We start from the raw sequence: 6000 nt of genomic DNA on the forward strand, positions 1-6000 counted from the left end.
AAGAGCAATGATGAACGGCTCTTACTTCTCATTGACTGTTGCCTGCAGGAACTTGTACTTACCGAATTCCCTCTCATCAGCTCCGAGCCTATAGTCAGGTGAGCAGCTAAAACACAGACAGCGTGAAATTTTGAGAGGTACGGGATCCAGAGGCAATGTGGTGTTTAAAGGAATTGATGAGTGCAGAAGACAGGAAAAGAAGGTAAAATGCATAAATTTAAATAGTTTTAAGGGAATAAAGATCATTTGTTTTAGGGAGAGTATGATGTGGAATCATGTCAAATTAGGATGAATTTGTCAGGTTAGATAGCGCCTGCTTTGTAAAGATGTATCTCTGTTAAGAGAAGACAGAATAATATAACACACATAGTTGAAAGGTTTAATAGCAATGAAAAAGAACTATTAGAGAAGATTCATTACATGAGTTATAATTAAACTTAATGAAGTTAAAATAAGAGAAAAAGGAAAATCAAAACTGAATAGCAGTTAAAAGCTCCTTGCTTCATTAATTTCTATATATTCAGAAAACAATCTGTGAGGTGGAAGAAACAGAGGATGATGCAATAAAATCATTGCCATCTTGTTTTTATTTTTTTCCAAGTTGTGATAGCATTTCATGTGATATTTTTCTTGTGTAATTTAATGCTACCCTGTGTCACATAGAGCATGTAAAGCTTTAGGCAAAGCAATGTTTTTGGTCTCCTTTGCTATTTGCACACTAATTGGCATAACAACCTCATTTCATCAAGTGCTAATTCTTGTCATCCAGCCAGTCAGCTTGTATTTCATCCTCGTACTTCTTTTGTCAGGTAAATGCTGTGTATTAGCTGGGTGGCACAGAGGTTACTACAGCTTGTACTTGCCATCTCTTCACCTCCAAATTCTGAGAGAAGTGAGAACATAACCGGAAGGCTTGTCATCAGAGACGAAGGACAAGGGAATAGGGATAAGAAGAGTTAAAGGGTTGGGAATCTTGCTGTAGGCGGTTGGAGGTGTTTACCTGAGAAGAGTGGGAGTGAGGATTGGGGAGACAAGACACGAGCTTAAAGTGTCCATAGTGCAGCTCATGCTGATCTTCATTCTGCTCCCCGTGAAGGTATTTTGCCTGTGTTGATACACACTCACTGCTGCTCAGTGCAAATTCTATCCGTGCAGCTTAAGGGAGAGGATGTGGTGTATAGGATGGATTCCCTGAACATCTGGTGTTCTGCAGTAGATGCTGTTCAGCTCCCAGAACTGAGCCGGAGCTTTTAGTTTGGTGGATTAGTGGACTCATGTAGGAGATGCTGACATGATAGCTGTGTGCAGCATGGGGTTATGCAAGTAGGTTGTCAATAAAAGGGAATAGCTGATACAGAGTTAAGTCTAGGATTTTGCCTGTGAAAGGGTGAATGTGAGCCAATATTGGTGAGTTAAAGCAATTTGAATTGTGTCCTCAGGACATAATAGCCGGGATCCTTCAAGTACTGGTCATCTTCCTCTGAAGTGCAGGTTTTCATCGAATCTCTGCTGACTTCATTGGGAACTGAAGGCAATAAACTGCTCTCAGGATTGAGCCCTTCATACACATCATAGTTTCTTAGACTGCTGCAAATACTGTGTTTGTTAAGGTTTTTAAAGACACAATAATGTCTCATGGAAAATTTATGCAATAAAACGATTTTCTTTTATTTCTGTTATATTTGGATCCCCTTGGGGGAGAGAAGTATTTTACCCTTTGAGCCTGATTTTGACCTCGTTTACACTAATGTAAATACTACCAGTGTGATGCCTGTGGAAATAACTGATGTGCTTTCTGAGTAAGCAAAAGCTGAGATTGCGACCCTTATTTTTTATAAAATCTACTTTGCATGACTGGAAGTTAAATATTTTTAAAGCAGGTTGTGGTTCAGGTAACAAAACCAAATAGATAGTCTTTGCTTTTCAATAACTGTCCGTATCACAGTCTTTGAAATCAAGAATGTTACTGTATCTTTTCATACCTGCTAACTATTGTGACCTTAAGAATGTTAAGCATCAACAGGAAAGAAAAAGTTTATATTTTATATCTGCATTAATTCATTTCTACTGGTATGTAGAAGAGCATGCCCTATTACGTAAGATACAGCACTAGTATATAACACAGCCAGTGTTTGCCTCAAAGAGTATTTCAATATCTAAGCCAAGGAAAATCAACTGAATACAAGTAAAAGTGAAGAATTACAAATTAATAGCAAGATTAATATGACCTAAATTAAACAAAATCCTAAATATGTGTAAGTAAGTTTTTAACTGAATTATCTCCATTTTTAAATAATATTTTCAAGCAATGATAGTAAATATAGACATTTTAAATTTGAATATCTCAGAATAATGGAAATCTTGCCTTTCATTTCAGCAAAAACAAAATTTTACTTATGTTTGAACCAAAATACATAAAGATATATTTATGTTCTGTTAAAAATGAATTTTGATTGTAATATATTTTCTCTGAGATCTTAGTATAACACAGATTGTGCATATTAGCTAATGTATTTTTAATATAGGTATCTTTATTTCTGAAAAACGGAGTATATGTTAATTGGTGAACTATCCAACCAGCAAAGTTTGTATTTTAAAGGATAATAATGGCATATCCTTTTGTTAAAACAATTTAACAGGATTGTAAATTAAAACACACAATCTGTTATTCTAAAAAAGATATGTAGGAAAAGTGTGTTTTTTTTAACCTCAGAAGCAGACAAATATATAATTTATTTAGTAAATGCCAGGTTTGTTTTCCAAAATGCATCATAATTTTAATGTTGTTCATATTACCGAGTCCAAAAAAAAATTCTAAATAAGGGCAGAGTGGATGCGTAGGGGAAAGAGGTTGTTGTTTATTTTTCCTCTGATTAGCTATGTAATTTTGTCGGACAACCAGAGCTTTTAGTGGTGAACAAAATAAATCTTTGTGATACCAAGTGAGGAAAGGGATAACTTAATAGAAAAATCTTTCTTTTTGCATTCAGGGCTTTCTCTTCTTAATTTTATAGCTAAATTAAACCATTATTCCTCTTTTATTACTATTACTCCTTTAGAGAAATCCTAGATATTGTACTGACCTGGACTTTTGCGTGTGTCACGGGTGTAGCTGTGATATCACATACATAACAGTGCTGTCCTAAAGGTAAGCGCTCAGTTTACTTCTGCGATCGTATGCACGGTCGCTTACCAGAGCGTCTCCAGAGCCTTGCGCCGCTGATCCCGCCGTCTCCCGAGCGAGCCCGGCTTCCCTTTCGGATTCAACTGGAGTTGCTGCACTAGAATTTAGAAAGACAATTACAAACTTGTTATATGGAAATTGGTAGCACGCAGTTTCTAGGAAACCCCTATATACTTTTTTTCAGAAAAAGTTACCGCCTTTTTTACTGCCACGTTTGGAAGAAAATAAAATACTTTAAGAATATTTGTATCCAAGTGAAACTTATAATCCAAAATGAAACTAACTAAAATATCAAGGCTAGGTAAATAGGTGCAAATAGCAGTACTACAAAAAATAAGTACCTCTGTAGTGGACTAAGTTCAGATTTCTTAAGAAATCTGAAGTATAATTTATTGAAAAATGCAGAAATTATTTTAAATAAAATCAAATGCTTTATTAAGTCACTTGTTTTAGGGGTGTTAAAAAAATACAAAACACTGACAGCTAAAACAGTAAATGTGCCCACTCAATCACTCAATTCATACTCTTAGCTTCAATAATCAAAGTTCTATGAAAGACTTCTGCTATTTTTCTCTAATTTTGTTTGGAATATGAATTTTCTATTTATTTTTTTTCCCCAAATCCATCATCTGTTTTCATACATTCTTATGTTCTTAAGTTCTTACGTTACACTCCTCACTCTGGTAGGTGACTGCATTATCAGAACCATGCACATTGGTTATAATACCTAGCAGGATCTGGCAAGTTAAAATTGTTAAAATCTCCCAAAGAAGCTGTATGTTCGAAATCACTACAGTCAGGTAAGTGTTTTGTATAGCATGTGGCACAAAACCCTAATCTTCAAAGCTGTGCCACGCACCAAAAGATTAAAAATTTTACTGAATTTCTTGCCTGACTCTGTACTGCAGCAAGGTAACTGTATTTCTGGACAGTTAAAAAAAAATTACAAAATATATATTTATTTAGCACAAATCTGAGCGTTTGTAATATTTGCAATTAGTTAATATATTTTGTCTCTAAAAAGCAAATCCAGAATTGCTTCCCTGTTTGACTGATGGGAAAACCAAGTCTTCCTAAAAAAAAAACAAAAAACAAACAAACAAAAAAAACTCATTCAAGATCTCCAAATAGAAAAATAGAACAAGCTGCATTTTAAAATGACAATGAAACACTATGACTTAAAAATGTGTATGTACACACTGAACTGTTTTGTATTTTGATTACTAAGATTGTTTAGCATATGGATGGACAAAGGATTTTTTCAAAACCATACTTTTATGTAACCCTTTAGAGTAAGTCAGAACCTAACATTTGTGGTTGTTTTATTTCATAGATCATGTTTGGAGGTCAGGGAATTTGATGAATGATATTCTAAAGCAACTAAGAATTTAATAGCAGCTGTAAAATAGTTCAGTGTAAAATGCAATATGGTAGGTTAAAATTTGTAATGTACACGCTGCTGGAAAACCTTTCCCAACTTTAAGCGCATTGGATTTTCAATCCAATGTTATGACACTGTCATAACAACTGGAAAGACTAGAAACAGCTTATATTTCCACAGCATGCGTTTTTATTTGTAATTAGCTGCTTGACTTTACAATAAGGTGGCAACATGAGAATGTTACAAATACTATTTTTAATTCTATTTTGTATTGACTTGTTGCTGAGATTTTAGATGGCACATTTTGATGAAAAGATTGACGAATTGGAAAACATTATACCCAGATATATAGTCCGTGAAACCAGGATGAATGGATATCAGTATGCTACTAGAAATTGTTTCTTTGTGAAGATAAAATGTCACATTAATTCAACATCATGAGACAGATGGTACATTAGAACTTTCAAAGATGTTCGTAAAATGCATATAGAAAAAAAAGCTAAAAAAAGTAATGTGTCAATGTTGAATTTTTATCTTGAGTGTCATTCTTCACTCACAGAAATGAGTGAATGAGGAATAAAGCTGCTGACACTAATGAAATTGTATCAGTTTGAAACTTGTTTAAACAAAGAAATGCAGGATTTCTAGGGAAATACCTTTCATTTGAAGATATTTCATTAGAGCTGATAGCATGTACAAATGCCATATTTTGTTCTTTCAAAATCTTCAACAACTAGAGTCCCTGTCTCTGCTGCACTTCGTTCGCATAGGGTGAATAATACACTGTAGCACATAATAAATTTCTATATACTGATGTAGCTGATGTGTTGAACAATCAGGATCACGTCCTGTTCAAGACCAACTGTATTATTCATCTGCACTAAACCATACTTGCTTTAGCCAAGTGTTGTTGTTGTTATATTATTATTATTATTATTATTATTATTATTATTATTATTATTATTATGTTATTATTATTATTACCACTACTATTACTATAGATGTTCTAAAGGAAAAGAATTTCAGGCAGGTTTTATCTAAAAAGTTGGGTTGCTACATTATCCTGGAAGGAGAGGAACTGGATGAAAACACTCACTTTGCTCCAGTCTAAGATAATCTTTCCACACTAGTATAATATCTGCTTTTGTTTAATTTTTGGATCTGAAACTTGCTAAGCTGAAGGTAGTGTATGGTGTGGAAGATAGATATTGATAAATATGCTTTTCCTGTTACTTTAGCTTTATTTCTTTGTATGGTACCTCCGAAACAGACACAATGCATTAAAAAACGTGATCAGCTGTATTTCTTTTTAATAATTTTCTTTTACCTTTTCTTTTAAAAAATAACTAATTTGCTTCATTTTTTTCCTTCCTTTTATAGGGTAGCAAAATATGATAGTATTTATGCACAAAGCAGAAGTATTATTTATATATAT

At 33.7% G+C, this 6000-nt stretch overlaps 1 protein-coding gene across 5 annotated transcripts in view; it reads left to right on the plus strand.

The window, feature by feature from the left end:
• Positions 1 to 6000, plus strand: part of NOVA1 (NOVA alternative splicing regulator 1) — a 159745-nt gene that overhangs the window by 143346 nt on the left and 10399 nt on the right. The window lies entirely within an intron of this gene.

Source organism: Rhea pennata, chromosome 5, assembly GCF_028389875.1.
Source record: "Rhea pennata isolate bPtePen1 chromosome 5, bPtePen1.pri, whole genome shotgun sequence".
Taxonomy (NCBI): domain Eukaryota; kingdom Metazoa; phylum Chordata; class Aves; order Rheiformes; family Rheidae; genus Rhea; species Rhea pennata.